Consider the following 19,015-nt stretch of genomic DNA (forward strand, 5'->3'; position numbering starts at 1 on the left):
GAAGCCTTTCTTTGTTGAATTTTATGTTGTAAGTGGTAACAGATGGTTACCTGTACCAGAGACTGTCTTAGGTTCCTACTTCTCACTGAGTTTGGCAGATGCAGGAAGAAAAAGGAGCATTCAGACAGCTTGGAGTGATTCTATTTATCCACTTATAAAATGCAGGTGGATGGAGAAAGAAAGCGTTAACTACAAAAGAGAACCATTAGGGAAAAAATTACTATGTGCCATTTAATATCCTGTTTAAGGGAAGTATGAGATCTTGGTGATATATTAAAATATCGACTCCAGGGAAGATGGTCTTTTAGATTCCATTGGATTTCTAAAAATTTCCTAGGACTTTCTTATTTGGTTTCTGCCTTTCCTGAGATACTCCTGGTATTCCATTATTAAAGGAATGCTAAATCTTAAACTATCTAATTTGAAATAAGTATTATCCTCCCACTTCTCATGGGGTATTAAATAAAACTGGTATTTTGATAGAACTCCACTGAGATCAGCTTCATACTTTTCAGCTCTTTAATATTCTTATAGCAGGTGAGTCTTTTTTTAAGTTGATTTATTTATTTTTGAGAGAGAGCGAGCGAGGATGAGGTGGGGACAGAGAGAGAGAGAGAGAGGGAGGGAGGGAGGGAGGGAGGGAGGGAGGGAGAGAGAGAGAGAGAGAGAGAGAGAGAGAGAATCCCATGCAGGCTCCACACCGTCAGCACAGAGCCCAGTGTGGGCCTTGATCCCACCAACTGTGAGATCATGACCTGAGCTGAAATCAAGAGTTGGACGCTTAACCAGCTGAGCCACCCAGGCACCCATAGTAGGCGAGTCATCTATTCATTCATAGGATGTACTCCTGTAACCAAGGGCACTTAAGAAAAAATGTTGACAGATTCTTTGAGTTCAAATTAATAAGTGAACCAGACTGACTCAATCAGATAAAATGCATAATAGTTTTCATCATTACAGTGAAAGGTCTGGGAGCATCTTTGTGTTTGATGAAATATCATTATAGAACAGTAATTTCTACAGCAATAAAACAGGGATAAAAGTACAATTTTCTATTTTTTTTTATATAAACATTAAATTTAGGAGTTTTTCAATTGTATTAATGTGGAAATTAATGAACATGTTCCCCAACACCAAATTATCATCTCTTCAGGCAAACAATTTTGTGTGCATATATATCTTTTAGAGACATTTTATACATAGGCAGACAAATATGTGTATATTCTTTTTTAAAGAATTTTGTTTACATGTATTTATTTTTGAGAGACAGAGAGACACAGTATGAGCAGGGGAGGAGCAGAGAGAGAGGAAGACACAGAATCCGAAGCAGGCTCCAGGCTCTGAGCTGTTAGCACAGAGCCCAATGAGGGGCTCGAACTCATGACCATGAGATCATGACCTGAGCTGAAGTCAGATGCTTAATTGACTGAGCCACCCAGGTGCCCCAAATATGTGTATATCCTTTAATCCTTTTATTATATGCAAATGGTAGCATTCAATATAGACTGTTTTGTACTGTGTTTTTTGGACTTAACAATATACTTTGGGGATCTTTCCATATCAATACATAGAGACCATCCAGTCTTTGTTTATGGAAACACTGTATTCCACCAATATTAACTAGTACTGTGGAAGTACATTTAAGTTATTTCCAATATTTTGCCATTACAGATAGTATCTGTTGACTTTAAAATTATATGAAACTGGGGCACCTGGTTGGCTGAGTCAGTTGATGGTCCGACTTTGTCTCGGGTAGTCTTCTTGTGGTTCGTGAGTTTGAGCCCCCACATGGGCTCACTCCTGTCAGCCTGTCAGTGCAAAGCCTGCTTTGGATCCTCTGTCCCCTCTCTCTGCCCCTCCCCTGCTTGCGCTATTCCAAAAATAAATAAATATTACAAAAATAATACCAAACTATTTATTAAAAAACCAGATTTGACTGACTAGTTTTGCTTATTTCTCCTTCCTATGCCAATTCTGTGTGAGTAGCAAAATGGTAGAAAAAAGGAAGAAAAAGGAAAGATGCGGTCTCAGCTAATCAGCTTTTAGATAACTGAATATCTTCCTCTTTTGTGTGTGTGTGATTAGTAAAGCAGTAATTTCTGGGTAGGCTCAAAATAATAGACTCATTACATCATTACTATTTTTATTATTCCTATAAAAGTTATATTTTAGTGAGAGGAAAAGAGGAAAAGGAAAAAAGCCCAAGAGGTACAGAGTTAGTTGGTGGAAGGAGCAGATCTAAAATCTGGTTTTCTTGTTTTTAAAAAAAAATTTTTTTTAAGGTTTATTAATTTTTGAGACAGAGAGAGACAGAGCATGAACGGGGGAGGGTCAGAGAGAGGGAGACACAGAATCTGAAACAGGGTCCAGGTTCTGAGCTGTCAGCACAGAGCCCGACGCGGGGCTCGAACTCATGGACCGCGAGGATCATGACTGGAGCCGAAGTTGGCTGCTTAACCGACTGAGCCACCCAGGCGCCCCTAAAATCTGGTTTTATGTGGCCTGAAAAACTACTCACATAATCAGAAGAGAGAAATCTGAAGTCGAGCCCCAGGTCTGCACAGGCCTTAATCTGTATGTTGAAGGAGACCACCATCATTTTCTGTGACAACATTTAAGCATGCATTCATACACAGCTCTATGTGAGAAGATTCCCAAAGCAAGCCAGATGGACACAGCAACTCTTACCAGGACAGAGATAAAGCAAATGCAAATTGAGATATACCTTAATTTACAAACGGGGGTTTGGTAAACTGTGTTTTAATGTTTATTAAATTTTTATAAATTTTATAATTTTACATGAAGATTTGTTGGGAGAAAACAATTTTATATTCCTTAGTTTACTTTTGGGTATGACCTTCAGATTTCTATATTTTCAGCTGGCTTTATTTAAAGTGAGAATAACTGTGGGGGCACCTGGATAACTCAGTGGGTTCAATGTCCGACTCTTGATTTCAGCTCAGATCATGATCTCATGATGGTTTGTGAGTTTCAACCCCACGTCGGGGTCCATGCTGACAGTGTGGAGCCTGCTTGGGATTCTCTCTCTCAACCCCCTTCCCCATCTCTTCCCCTGCCCTGCATGCTCTCTTTCTCTCTCAAAAATAAATAAATTTTTTTAAAAAATCTTAAAAAAATAAAGTCAAGATAATTGTGTGTGTATGCACATGTGTATATTTGCTTTGTCTTATTACTTTAAATTTAATTTTGAAATAACTTCAAACTTGAGAAAATTTGCAAGAACAGCAAAAAAACTTTTCTATGCACTAGTGATTTACCAATTGTCAAAATTTTGCTACTTTATACCTCATTTGTTTTTCTAAACCATCTGATTAAGTTGTAGACATCTTTTGTCTCTAAATATTACCAATGTATAGTTCCTAAGAACAAAGATAATCACTTACCTAATGGCAGTGCAATGATCAAAATCAGGAAACTTACATAGTAACATTATTATTATTTAATCCATACCCTAACTCATATATTTCCAATTGCCCCAATAATGTTCTTTCTGCATTATATTTCCTAGTTCAGGACCCAGGATGACATACACATTTAGTTTTTACATCTCTCTGGTTTTCTTTAATCTGAAACAGCTCCTCAGCTTTCCTTTGTTTTTCTGGACACTGCCATTTTTTAACACTATCTTTTAGTTTGGGTTTGTCTGGTATTTCCTTAATATTAAATTAATTATGCATTTTGAGGGGCAAGAATATTGCAGATGTCTTTCTCAGTGCATAACATCAGAGGCACATGCTGTCATTTTGTTCGATTATTGGTGATGGTAATTTTGATCACTTGGTTCAGGTGTTACTACCAGGCCTCTCCCCTCTAACGTGACTATTTCCCATGGCTATTAATAAGTAATCTATGGAGAAATTCTCTGAGATATATAAATACCCTATTTCTCACTAACTTTCACTTTCTAGTTTTAGCAACCATTGATACTTCTAGCCTGAATCAATGTAACCACAATAGTTGCAAATGATGATTTTCTAATCTAGCATTCATCCTCATTTATTAATTGCCATTCTACTGTAAAAAGAGCTTTTCCTTCTTATACATGTAGAATCTATTTATTTATTGCCACTATGAACTCACTCACAGATTCTTATTTATTTTATTCTTTTAAAGTTTACTTATTTATTTTGAGAGAGTAAGCATGAGTTGGGGAGAGGCAGAGAAATGGAGAGAGAGAGAATTCCAAGCAGGCCCTGCACTGTTAGTACAGAGCCTGAAATGGGGCTTGAACCCACAAACCGTGAGATCACAAACCCATGAACCTGAGCCAAAGCTCACAAGCTTAACCAACTGAGCCACCCAGGAGCCCCAGATTCTTATTTTAATACGAGTTGTATTTCATTATTATTATTAGTTACTTTGTTGCTCAAATTGTACCAGAGTTGGCCAGTGGGAGTCCTTTCAAGCTGGTTCCTGGGTCCTTCTGACATGTCCCTATCATTTTTTGAGCACTTCCTAATATGCTGGCAGGAAAAGATGTTTCAAGGCTCATCTTGTTTTTCCTCCACCAGCCCTGAAGTCAGTCAGCCATTTGTTCAAGGAGTACTGTTTCCTTTTAGTAGGAAAAGAGATTTAGAAGCCAAAATCTTGGTGCCATATGTGCTCATTGCTACTGGGTGCCATTGCTTCAAGGCCCTTGTAATGAATGGAACTAGAAAATCTTTCATGCTTTAAAAAAGTCTTCATAAAAATGGTCCCAGGGACTTATATCATAAAATTGTTCCTTTTATGTCAGGTTTTGCTATGTTGAGAACTGGTTCAGGTGTTTTAGCATTTGGGTCTATGTTACACTTGATTTATATTATAATTATGTTGACTACTAAACATTATTACCCCAGATAGATTTGATAAAATCTCTGAGAAAAAAGGTCATATTTTATTTATTCATTTTAGCCTCAAAGCCCATCAACGCTCAAATCACATAATAGACAATCTTTGACAATTATATGATATCTGGGATTTGCTTCCCATGGGGGAAAGGAATATAGATGTAATAAAGATGGCTATGAGTTGATGACTCTGGTAGCTGTCACAGGGGTTCTTTTTTTCTCTACTTTTCTCTATATTTGAAATTTTGCATAATAATAATTTTTTTTAATATTTATTTTTAAGACAGAGACAGAGCATGAACAGGGGAGGGTCAGAGAGACAGGGAGACACAGAATCCGAAGCAGGCTCCAGGCTCTGAGTTGTCAGCACAGAGCCCAACGTGGGGCTCAAACTCACGGACCGTGAGATCATGACCTGAGCCAAAGTTGGACGCTTAACCAACTGAGCCACCCAGGTGCCCCAATAATGAGATAATTTAAATGGCTATCAGGACAACATGGATCCTTCTCTAGGGCATTATGCTAAGTGAAATCAGTCAGACAGAAAAAGACAAATAGTATATAATCTCTCTTATATGTAGAATTTTTAAAAAACAAAACAAAACAAGCTCATATATACAGAGTGGTGGTTGCTAGAGGCTAAGGTGGGAGAAATGAGAAAAAGGGTGGAAGGGTTAAAAATACATACATACATATGTAAATAAATAAATAAATGCAGAAAGTTCAAATATGTTCCTTAAACATAATAAGCACATGGAAATTTCAGTTGATGTTTATATTTTCATTTATTTTCACATACAAGTGGCTTGAGAATACCGCTCTAGTTCTATGTCAGGTTTTCCTAGATACCCTTGGCCTCAGACATAATGGAAAATTAATGACCATAATGCTACGCTGTTCTAAAATCTGTTTCTAGAAGCTCAGTCTTCTAGTTATTTTTTCTGGAATCCCAACAGATGACCCCAAATATAATAAGAAATTCCAATCTCTGGCTACATTGTTCTAAGTACATGTGACAGGAATAGGGCAGGTTGTCATTCCCAGAAATACATACAATAATTCCTTTCCATCCTGTAGTAGCTAACAGATGGGGGAAATGTCCAACAAATTCACATTTATTCAGCATGATCTTTTGATTAAGAGATTAATAGATGTTTAGCTCCTGAGTGAAAAGAATCCATGCTTTTTATAGGAAGGTTTCAATATATCCCTAGAATATGGGAGCAAGGACTAAAAATTATTCTGAAGAATATGGCCATGATCTTCCCTTGGCATTTCATTTCAATTTGGTTACCCTAAATTAAAAAATTAACTTTAATCCCATAAACATAACTGAGGCTTTAAAAATGTTGTGATCATATAAAAATTCTCCTCTGACTTTATGGCTGTTAGAATAATTTTCCGGTTTACTTAAATCTCTCTAGTTTTATAAACATGTTTTTCTGAAGGAAGTTAATAACACTGTTGGTCCATATCCTTCTAGATATCATGGTCTAGAACTGCACCATCTAATAGGATAGTCATTGGTCATATGTGGTATTGAGCACTTGAAGTAGCACTTGCTGACTCACATTAAGATATTCTCCAAGCATAGGGGCACCTGGGTGGCTTAGTTGGTTGAGCGCCTGACTTTGGCTCAGGTCATGATCTCGCAGTTTGTGAGTTTGAGCTCCGCATCTGGCTCTGTGCTGACAGCTCAGAGCCTGGAGCCTGCTTTGGATTCTGTGTCTCCCTCTCTCTGCCCTTCCCCTGCTTGTACTCTGTGTCTCTCTCTCAGTCTCTCAAGAATAAATAAACATTAAAAAAAAATTTTTTTAAAGATATTCTCCAAGTATAAAATACACAGCAAAATTCAAAGAATAGAAAAAGAATAAAATATGTCATTAACAGTTTTCTAGAACTGACTACATGTTGAAATTATAGTATTTTGATATAATAGATGAAATAAATATAATATTAAAATGGATAGAGGGGCACCTGGGTGGCTCAGTCGGTTAAGCATCCGACTTCAGTTCGGGTCACGATCTCACGGTCCGTGAGTTCGAGCCCCGCGCCGGGCTCTGGGCTGATGGCTCTGAGCCTGGAGCCTGCTTCCGATTCTGTGTCTCCCTCTCTCTCTGCCCCTCCCCCATTCATGCTCTCTCTCTGTCTCAAAAATAAATAAAAACGTTAAAAAAAAGTAAAATGGATAGAAAAGAAGAGATTATAAAATAGTTTTCTTGGAAAGCTATTACATAACAGTGATATGGAAAAAAAAAAAAGAAACCATTTAAAGGCAACCAAGAAATATTCCCTTAACTGAATGAAACAAGTTTCTGCCTCCCCTATGGCAAAATTTCTTCATTGGTTTGGTGACATGGAAAAAACTCATGGTACTTGGATTACCAGGAACCAGAGGGTTGTATAAGGTTCATGTGAATGCCTCTTCATTTAAAATTTAAGAAAAAAAAATGCTTATAGAATGCTCATTTATTTATGAATTTGATTTTTCAATACATTTTGTCTAAGGGACTTGAAAATATCCATGGCTTTAACTGCCACACCACTAATCTAATCATCTTAGAAGCACTAACTTGAGACACACAAAAAAATCCGGATAGTCATTTTGAATATACACTTATGATATCAGAACAACTCCTAAAAAGTTAAATAAGATAAATAGGCCTTAAAGCTTCTTGGACAAAGACAAACCCCAGTATTTTGCTTAAGAAATATATGAAGATGACTTTCCTTAACAGCTGAAGTTGCTTTCTGATACTTAAATAACTGACAGTCACAATAAAAAAATGGCAAAGTACGAAGCTGCAGTCATTGAGATATCCTACTTTGGGGGAAAAAAAACCCTACTTCAGACAGATATATTTACATGCACACACTGCTCACAGATGACAATGGACATTCTTCTAAGGCTGTTTATTTAATAGAAAGTCTTGGCTTATAAAGCATGCCCCTCCTTCTCATTAGGAAAACTGACACTGATATTCTTTATCAACAATATTTTAAGAAAGTCTTTTTTGAATTATGAAGGTTTCCCCACCATACATCTGAGCTCACTATCTTACCTAAGTAGTAGATATTTTCTGTCATATTTAAAAAGCATGTGTCTGCTCAGTTTTACTGATAAGGAAATATGGTAAAGTGACCAAGAGCGGTCAATTTAGATGGGATTTAAGGCCCCAAATAATTGTTTCCATAATTTAGGCACCAGAAAGAATCTTTGGGATTACTGGAAAAAAATGACAACCTTTTAACTAATGTTGATTCCAAAGGTGCATTCCTTACTAATGCTAGTGTGAAAATGCTAGTGAATTCTTTTCTATTACATCTGGGCACAATCAGAATGCTAACATTTTGCAGCCTGTACATTATAAATAAATAACAGACCAAGTAACTTCTTCCTGCTGCCATGTGCATATATTTTCTCCAGACAAGAAGTGGTGCATTCGCACATATTTGTCTTTTGGCTGCAGCCTTTTTTCTGAGTTCCTGGACATACTGGTGGGACAGTCAAAAAAAAAAAAAATCAATGTTGTGATCACCAGGAAATTATCTCTTGATGGAGCCTTGTGTCTGTAATCACGAGCATCCAATCTTGCCAATTTCACTGGATGATGATGCAAATTTACTTTTTTCTTAAAATGTATTAATGAGTCATTAATGTAAGCAAAAGAAAGCATGGTAGGGTGAATAATAGCCACCATATTTCTTCAATCAAACATCCATACTTTGTGCCTGTTTGTGGTTTCAAAGATCTGGATTAAGTAACATGATTCACATCTGAAAAAGCTGCTAAAAACTGGATTTTGGTTATCACTCGGTCACACATAAAACAGCTACTTTTGCACTACATTCCCACATTTAGAAAAAAATGAAATTGCTTCCTCTGAGACAGGTATATTGCATACTTGACTTCTGAATCCTAAAAGCAATTCATGGAAAGAATAAAATTTAGATGGATAAGAACAGGGCTAAGTCACCTCATAATTCTCAATATACCAGGGATTTTCATTTAATTCTGATCTGTCAAAGAGGCACTTTCTGAAATTCATTAAGTTTTCCAGTTTTCCTGTGGACTATTTAGAATGCTCCTATCCTCATATTTGCTTTCTATATTATGGGGTAAGAATTTAGGGTAGGGCAGTTGAGGGGCAGTAAAGGTTTTGGTGTAGGTAAGTTACCATTAGAGCTCAACTTAGGAATTTAGGTCTTGTAGACAGTGTTTGCTATGGAAGTTTTACAAGTATTAGTCATGACCTTCAAGCAGATAACAGCAAGCTCTGTGATTTTCAAAGGGGATGTGGGAATGAGGGTTTTGATGGAAGCTTTCCAGAGCTGCAGCTGCTGGACTTGTGGGTTTTTCATTGGTTGTCACTTGATAGAGGTAGGGCGGGAGGAACAATTCTTTGAGGGCAAGTTCAGACAGCGAATAGTTCAAGGCTGCAGGCTGCCTAGAAACTGCAAGCAATGAATGGACACACAAACCGCAAATATTAAAAGACACAACTGGTGTGAGTTTTCACGGTTTTAGGGTACTGAAATTATTCTGTTACTGTACAATAACCACACAGAGTAAAATGAACATAAAGTATGGATAGTCAGCAACATACTTGAGGATGGGTTTTCCAAATTCGGTTTTGTTTTGTTTTGCTAACATTTCTTACCATGGCAATGGTACAGTGGAGACAGCATAAACTTTCATGTCAGGGAGACATAGATTTGGCCCTGCTACTTTGTGTGTATGTGACTAGGCCTCAATTTCATCTTCAAGGAGAATAATAGCGACCTTACAGGGCTGCTGTGGGAATGAATGGGATTATAGATGTTAGGTGGCAGCAGATAGTGGCTGTTCAAAAAATGTTAATTATATTATCATTATCATAATAATTAAGACTCCTTTGTTATAAGTAACCACACTACCAGTTATGCAATTATTATAGGTGAGTTGACCTACGAAACAACAAAAGCTGTATGCAACTGCACGTAAATCATTCACACTGTTTTAATAAATGGCCCTTTATGATTTTGAGTTTATGGGAGTTTAAAAATTTTACCAAGGGGCGCATGGGTGGGACAGTCGGTTAAGCGTCCGACTTCAGCCAGGTCAAGATCTTGCGGTCCGTGAGTTCGAGCCCCGCGTCGGGCTCTGGGCTGATGGCTCGGAGCCTGGAGCCTGTTTCCGATTCTGTGTCTCCCTCTCTCTCTCTGCCCCTTCCCCGTTCATGCTCTGTCTCTCTCTGTCCCAAAAATAAATAAACGTTGAAAAAAAAAAATTAAAAAAAAAATTTTACCAATATAGCTTTTATGTCTTAAAAACAGATTTTTATGGGTTCTTTCACCACGCAGAAGACATATTCTATGAGAGCTTTACAACGACATGAAATAGTTTGTGCTAAGGAGGGATATGGCTAACTGCCTCCTCCCTGATTCAGACAAGCTTCTCAATGATTCACTGATAACAAAAACCACCAGCTGCCATTACTAATAAAATGTCCTATTGGTTCTGCATACCATATGGCAAACTCCAAGTCACATGTCCTTTTCTAATTTTTGCTTTTCTTCTCAAAGGCCAGCTAAAACCTACCTTTCATAAATTTTAGGACAGTAAATCAAAATAGAGAATGTGGAATTTGACCTAGTACCAACTCAGCTTACCTAAAATAGAATCAAGAGTCAGGGCATCATCCATCTACTCTCCCTGCATACACATACCCATCAGTCATTTCCCCTACCACATTTAAATCATCTGTCCTCAGGTATCATATTCTGTCTCTTCACGTTTTAACACCTATGGTCTTCTCAGATTTATTCCTCTAGGGCAGGGGTTAGCACGCTATGGCCAGTGGGTCAAAATGTAGTCTACTGTCTATTTTTGTATAGCCCATGAGAATTATTTTTACATTTTTAAAGAGTTGGGAAAAAAAATAAAAATTAGAGTAATTTTTCATGATACATGAGAAATAAAATTTAAATTTCAGTGCTCATAGTTTTATGAGAACACAGCCCTGTTCATTTGTTCATGTATTTCCTGTGGCTGCTTTTGTGTTACAATGATAGAGCTGACTAGCTGCTATGGAGACGGCAAGGCTGGCAAAGCCTAAAATATTTACTATCTGACCTTTTACAGAAGTTTGTCAACACTGTCCTAGGGGGTCTTTCTCTTAGGATAAAATAAGGCAAATACACAAAAGATTCACTGCCTAATCTCTCTATTGAGCCAGCTTTGGAAAGGAAAGAGCCCAGTTTGGCTTTTCAGTAGGGGTGGAATGAGACCATAAAAGAAAGTTAATTCACACAGGATATAGGAGAAGTGGGTCTCAGGTTTTGTTTTTATGTTGGTTCTAGTCCTGTGACGTGGCTTCTCTCTTGTTGGGCTTTCAGTTTCTTTCATGTTTGAAAAAAAGGCTCCTTCACTGCCTTAACTGGATCACTATTATAATACATGAAACCCTCCTGCCATCTCCGCCCTTACTCCACGTCCCAAATCAATCCAGGGCCAGTGCAAACGAGGGGAATGAGGATACTGGAAACCTTCCCATAGGACTTCAGGATGAAGTGTGAAACCCAGTTTTAACCTTTGGAGATGGGTCCCCAGTGTGACCATATATCTACTATAATGAATAATTCATCCTAGTCTCCACTGGAGAAAGGGGGTACCTTAAGGCATATGAGACTGAATCACTTGTTTTATGGAAATTCCCTATTATAAATATGACTGTTAAGCACATAGTTTAAAACTGTTTTTTGTCTGGTAAATTACCTTTTAAATTATAGCAGAAAAAAATAAGCTCTAAAATTGGACAATGGGTGGAGATGGGATGGACCAAGAGATAATTTTCTTTCTTTTTTTTTTTTTTTTAAAAAAAATTTTTTTTTCAACGTTTATTTATTTTTGGGACAGAGAGAGACAGAGCATGAACGGGGGAGGGGCAGAGAGAGAGGGAGACACAGAATCGGAAACAGGCTCCAGGCTCTGAGCCATCAGCCCAGAGCCCGACGCGGGGCTCGAACTCACGGACCGCGAGATCGTGACCTGGCTGAAGTCGGACGCTTAACCGACTGTGCCACCCAGGCGCCCCGAGATAATTTTCAAAATACAGTAGTATGCAGAGATTTTCTATGCACACAGATATTACCAGTTGGCAAACACGTTTCTTTCTTTCTTTTTTTTTTTTTTTTAGAGAGAGAGAGAGACAGCCCATGAACATGGGAGAGGGGCAAGGGAAGAGAGAATCTTTTTTTTCTTTTTTAAAATTAATTGATTTATTTTGAGAGAGAGAATGACTGCACGAGTGAGCAAGGGAGAGGCAAAGAGACAGGGAAAGAGAGAGAATACCAAGAAGGCTCCATGCTTTCAGCACGGAGTCTGTCTTGGGGCTCAGTATCACAAACCAAACCGTGAGATCGTGACCTGAGCCAAAATTAAGAGTCAGATGCTTAACTGACTGAGCTACCCAGCTGCCACAAGAGAGAGAATCTTAAGCAGGTTCTATGTTCAGGCAGAGCCTGATGCAGGGTTTGATAGATCCAACAACCCTGGGATCATGACCTGAGCTGAAATTAAGAGTTGGACGCTTAACTGACTGAGCCATACCAGTATTGCAGCAAATACATGTCTAATTAGAGTTACTATCTCATGCATTTAATAATGTAATACTAACCTATAAATTCTCATTTCTCAGCTAACAATAGGCTATATATAATTGCACAGTAAAGAAATTTTATCATGATTTACATTAAAAATAATTTAGCCCTTACTGGGTTGCAGATTAACCAAATACTTTTAACATTCCAAGTCCTTGCTGTATAGTAGGAAAGCTGATTGATTTCGATATCATGGATCTCCCTTTCACTATGTAGCTAATTTGTATTTGTGTGGCCGTGGAAGACTAGTTATTGGGTTTCTGTCTACTGTAGAAGGTTAAATTGCCTATGGGTACAATGATTACTCATCATTCCAAGAGATGAACAGAGCTTGGAGTCTTGGCCTGCTTTTTGGTCATATTGAATTACTAATGCACCTTTGGAACAGGTGTTCTCAGAGGGAAAACAGGCTCTGAGAAAAGACTAGAGTGGATAACACATGCATGAATGAGAGTGAACAGTAATTTTTGTAAGTAGAGAGGACAAATAGCTGATTACAACTATAATGAAAGTTATCCAAACTCATTAAAATTAGAGCTGGTAAAACCCTTAGAGAACTCTTGAGTACAAGTTTCCTTCATGGAAAATCAGCATGCATGTCAGGTAGCCATTGTACAGCTTTTGCCTGGTCACTCACTCATTTCTGGTGGCAGAGAGCTCCCTTCTTCACCCAGGCCAGCTTACTCCATTGTGGTACAACTCCAATGACTACAGTCAAAAAAATGCCCAAGAAAGTATGGAAAAGAATATTTAGCTAGAAAATAGGAGTTCCAAATCCCAACTCAGTCCTACATTAATTCTAGTTGTGTGACGTTGAAAAAGTCTTTGGTATCCTCTGGTTTCAGTTTCCTCATCTGTAAAATAGGGTCTCTACAGTCCTTTCCAGTTCTGACTTTTCTTCTTCTCCTACTCCTCCTCCTTCTTCTTTTTTTTTAAAGATTTTATTTTTAAGTAATTTTCACACCCAACATGGGACTTGAACTCATAGCCCTGAGATCAAGAGTCTCATGCTCTCCCAACTGAGCCAGCCAGGTGTCCCTGAATTTCTCTACTTCTATAATTTCCACTTAATGCTACTGAAAATCAGTTGTGAGAAAGCTGCAAAGAGCTGTGAAGTTTTTCTTCTTACAAATTCTCACTTATGTCACAGTGTACTGCCTCTGAATGTTCCAGGACTTTCTAAACTTGGACCTAACACTTGGTCTTTACCTCAGCTTTCCAGATTACTTATAGCTTGATTATGTTGGGCTATTCATATATCAAATATTATCATGTCCCAGAATCTGCCTTTTTAGTCACCAGATGGCCAAGGTCAAGCTACAAAATCCCTCTAAGTGGCTCAGTTTGGATTGCCCAATTCTGGGCAAATCTCAGTAATGTTTTACTGTTGTCGTATGCTGAACTAAAAAAGACTTGCTCTATCTTCTACAGAATGTTAGTAAACTGCTCAACATTTGATTCCTTTTTATGATTAGAATATATAGGCCAGAATAAACCATGAGCTCAAGGACAAGTTACACCTATCATAAAAACTGCAATTAATGTACCTTTGGTATAGTCTAAGTATATATAATTATTTTTTTAGAAGCAAATGCTATACATTTCAATGTGATAGTAACTTGGCAAAGTTGCAAATGCAACAGTAAAATGAATGACCATTTAGCATTTAATGTATGTAACTAAAGTGGATACAATTAAAAAGACTGCATGTCCCTGGGGAACATTACTTTATTAAACAGTCCTCATAACCAAAATCTGTAGTGTTATGTAACTAAAACAAAACTTATTTCCTGTACAAATAAATACATTTAGTTATTTTATTAAGATGTTTTAAAATAAACTTTTACATTTTCATTTTAAATATGAAAATAAACTAGTTTTTTCCCAGTCATTTAAGCACCTCTAACCCCCCACTTTTTTTTTAACAAAAGGAAGGCAGTCTGGGTGCTGAAATAACTGCTAACAAAAGACTGACTTGCTTGAAGAACATCCCCAGGATGTATATATGTCAGACTTGAGTAAAAAATTATATGAAAAACATTACCACCACAAATAGTTCACAGTAATGATTCCTGAGCCTTCCATTGGATTTTAATAACATCCAAACTCCTTACCTTGGCCTGAAACATTTGCCCCTGTTTACCCCTCCAAAGTCTTTTCCTACCACTTTCTACCCTTTCTCACTACTCTAGTTTCACTTGTTCTTTTCCAAGGTGGACAGGTTTTTTCCACCTGAGTGTCTTTACATATGCTTTTCTCTCTCCTTGTATGCTCTTCCTCTTCCTCATTGCTTATCTAACTCTAAACCCTGTGTTGGGGAGAAAACAAATCATACTGTTTAAATGTTTCCTACTTTTCAGAGGTTTAGAAGTTCGCTCAGGAGGCTGAACTAATTTAAATAACATTTTCCATATTCAAAACATCAATATACTGGAAAAACTGTGTTGTGGCATAAAACAATAAGCATACACTAAAGTTCAGCAGAGTGAAGTAGAAGGAGCCAGTGTGTAGGAGTGGAGTGGAAGAGTTCTTCAATGGTTTCCTGAGCAGGGCAGGTGTAATGATGCAGCCATGTGCTTGTCTCCAAGCTGCTAGGTACAGTTGGGGAGGTGCTTACTCTTCAAAACCCTAGGTCAAAGAGGGTATAGGATGGATTTGGCCCATTGAAGAGTCTGTTCAGCCCAAAGTTGAAAAATTGTTTTTTTTTTATGATTTATTAAGTATTTATTGAGCACCTACTATGTGTGAGGCACATTTCTAGATTCTAAGTATATATAGCAATGAAGAAATATACAAAAACATTTGGAACCTATATTCTAATGTGGAAGATAGGTAGCAAACAAGAAAAATATGTAGCATATAAGATTTTGGTATGTGGTGAACAGAAAACAAAGTCGAGAAGGGCAGAGGAAGGGTAGTGTATGTATGTGTGTATGGCTACCAGTTTAGATAGTGTGGCTAAGGAAGGCCTCATGGAGAAGATGACATTTGGGCAAGGGGTTGAAGGGGGTGATTGGGTCTTAGAGATACCTGAGAAAGATCATTCCTAGCAAGGGAAGAGCAAAGGCAAGGGTCATGATGAAGAAATGAACAGGTGAATCCAAGGAACAGACAGGAGGCCACTGTGGCTGCAGAGATGAGGTCAGAGGGCCTTTATGGGACATTGGGAAGACTTTGGACTTTGCTGAGTGAGATGGGAAGCCTTTGGAGGGTTATGAAAAGAGGAGCAACACGATCTGGCTTATGCTTCAATAATATCCCTCTGACTGCAGGAGAGAAAGCATGGAAGGGAGACCAACTGGGAAGCTACTGCAGCAATCCTGGAGAGAGAGAACGGTGGTTTGGGCTATAGTAGCACAAAAGAGATGTGTAAAAAGTGATCAGATTCTGAATATATATGGAGGGTAGATCCAATAGGATTTCCAGATGGGCTAGATGTAGGTTTTGAAAGGAAGAGATCAGTCAAGGACAACTCCAAGGTTTATAGTTTCATGTGTAAGAAAGAAGTTGCTAACATTTAAAATCGGGAGACTTAATAACCGAGACTTCCAGCTTCTCTTAAAACGCTAGAAGATATGGTCAAATGTATACTTGTATTTTTCACAAGACAAAAATCAGCTGGAGATGGGAAGCAGCTTCCCCCTGGAGATAGGACACTGGCCCTTTGGAGCACTCTCCCTGCTGTCTTATACCTGGCCTTTTAGGTAGTAGACAGCTGTCTATCACTGCTGCCTGATTGCCATAGAGCAGCTTGAGTTTAAGACCCCCGCCCAAAGTTCTCTCATAAATTCACTGTCTTACAATACAACATAAACATGCCCAAAATTCTGACTAAAGAAAGGAGGGTTTTGACAAAGTATTTGTTTCTAAACGAGTATAATAAGGGCACCTATTATTCTAGTTTTCCCCTCCATAGTGATTTGACAACAATCTGAGACAGAAGTCCACCCTCCGTCCTCCTTCTCAGTGAAAAGAGAAACCCTAGAAGAAAATCCTCTTCTGCATATTCTGACTTCATCAGGTCTAAATCCCACTCACTTGACAGTCTGTGTCCCCACTGCCCAATAGTGAGGTATGGTACCTGGACCATATCGAGTCCAGCACCATTTCTCTCTATACCCATGATCTGTAAACAAGGGTGCTCTGAGATCTAAGTCAGTACCAAGGGACACTGGCTCCAGGCTGGTGGTATCACCAGCAAGTTCGGGGACTGGCAAATTACTTCTTTTCTCTGGGCTTCTGTTCCCCATCAACCAAGAATGGAATTGGACTATAGTAAGGTTTCTCCAGATCTAATGTGTGAACAATTACCTTGCTCTAGGTGGTTATTCAGCTTCACTTACATAAGGCTCATTGGCTTAGAATAAAGTGCTTGGTAATATCCCTGTAGAAGATCTGTTTCCCTTCAGCAAATAAAAATAATGTATACCCAAATATCTTTTCTGTTGTCTGTAAGGAGCTCAGTTAAATGCAATGTTCAATAATAACAAAACTTTTTACGTCAGGGATTTAAGTATAGCATTTCCCCCCTTCTTTCATATTCATCCTAATGGTTTTGATTTTATTTTTAACTGCCCAGTTGTAGGTGTATTTTGACTCTAAACAACATCAAATATTTTCTGAAAGGGGGTGAGGCAAGAGGTAAGCACTGGACGGATGGGGCAAGATAAGGAAAGTGATTAAAAAAATCTTTCCAACTTGATACTAGAAAAGTCAGCACATATGGTTTGTGAAAGAGATCATATAAATATAAACCTTACAGTGCTGCCTCAACCCAAAAGCGTCTTTGTCTGAGGTCCACACCCTTTAACAATTTGTTTTTAGAGGGACAAAAGCAGCTATGAACAGTATGGGGCTGTGGATGGATAAGGAGGACAAGCCCTACTGAAAAATTCTTCCATGCAGCATCTCTCTTTCTTATTAATTATGGTCATTTAAAGACCAAAGTGATAGATTTCATAACCTACATTAACTCCTTCTAATAAAGAAGGATCAGTTTTGATATCAAGAGGAATTTAAAGACAGATGTGCATTAATTAGTAACATAAAAACTATGGATAAATTATCTCTATATATTTGCATTCATAAAGGGCCAGGGTATCAGTGTTCCTCTGGTACCATAGGAAAACTCTGGCTTCAGAGTGAGGACACCCAGCTTGGCTACCAACCGGTCTGACAACCTTGGGCAAGTCATGTAACCACCTTGGGTCTCATTTGCAAAATGAAGAAAATGATGAGAGTACAGATTCAGAAGTTCTCATAACTGAGCTCCACCTACCCAATTCTGTCCTTTTGTTTAGCTCAGGACTGAGCCCACACATACTGAATCCTAGAGGCCAGAAGGCTATTCTCTAGTGTGCACCATGCACTTCTTCCAACTGCTTCAATTATGTTTGTTCCCAAACCTGTTTATGCCCGTTGGACTTGTTATTGTAATCATATAATTTAATCAAATACTATATAGAGTGATGAAATATGACAGTGAAAGGCAGGAGTTGTTTGTATGTAAAAACATTGAGCAGTTTGAGAAGAACTGATAAATGCAAAACCCTTAAAACAGCTATCAAGGCAGGTACAAGTTAGATAAAGTCTAAAAAGAATGGAAAATAAATTGTTGAAATCTAGAAAGATTCCTTCTAACGTCTTAGTGCTACTTTAACAACGTTGAAAACCATAGAAAATGCAATCATTAAGGTATAATTAATGCAAGAAAAATGTTAGGAAATTATAATCAGCAGACCTATAATCAAAGAAAAGGCCTTGGCCCCACATCAAGGCTTCTCCTGTAATGGGAGGGAAGTGAGAACCACAGTAAAATGTCACAGAGGCCCCATGCTCTTATTTAAAACCAGATGAAACAGGCAATGATGACACTGAAAGAACTTCCCAGGAAGAAGCTAGGGAAGGAGAGGGTAAGTGGAGGATGGGGTTAGGGTTGTGGGAAGGACAGGCAGACAGACACACAGATATCACTTTTGACAGTCTGGCTTGCCCCTGCCAGTCTATCAGCAGAAGGGAGAATGAATCAATTTCTGCAGAGGATTACAGGCTGGTCTCAAAGTTCCTAAGAGGTAAACGTTTCTTTAACTACTAGAGTTAGTAGTTAAACTCTGCCCCTGCCTCCTCAGTGTGTGTGTGTGTGTGTGTGTGTGTGTGTGTGTGTGTGTGTATATATACACACACACACACACACACATATACACATATATGTATTATATACACAATTGACAAACTGTTTAATGAGTAATAGTATATGTTGAATTTACCTGGGCAAAATTGAAAATGAGAACACAGGATGCTCTGATTTCGTGAGAGTAAGACATACAGAGCATGAATAGTCCCAGGTAGAAATAATAGTTTTCAATGGCAAGACCAGGCCTGTAATTTTCTGCAGCACACCATGACATCATGGTTTATATGAGGCCAACTCCATAAATCAAGCTTTACCTAATTAAAGATTCTTCTGGAGATCTACATTATTAGAGCAAATAATTAAAACTGCCTAGGCAATAATACAAGCCAGA

At 38.2% G+C, this 19,015-nt stretch overlaps 1 protein-coding gene and 1 non-coding gene across 5 annotated transcripts in view; both read right to left on the reverse strand.

The window, feature by feature from the left end:
• The window catches only part of CMSS1 (cms1 ribosomal small subunit homolog), a 383,129-nt gene that overhangs the window by 148,050 nt on the left and 216,064 nt on the right, over positions 1–19,015 (reverse strand). The window lies entirely within an intron of this gene.
• TRNAK-CUU (transfer RNA lysine (anticodon CUU)) lies at positions 13,453–13,525 on the reverse strand. The gene has a single exon. It is a non-coding gene; the product is annotated as a tRNA-Lys (tRNA).

This window comes from Prionailurus viverrinus, chromosome C2, assembly GCF_022837055.1.
Source record: "Prionailurus viverrinus isolate Anna chromosome C2, UM_Priviv_1.0, whole genome shotgun sequence".
NCBI classification, from domain to species: domain Eukaryota; kingdom Metazoa; phylum Chordata; class Mammalia; order Carnivora; family Felidae; genus Prionailurus; species Prionailurus viverrinus.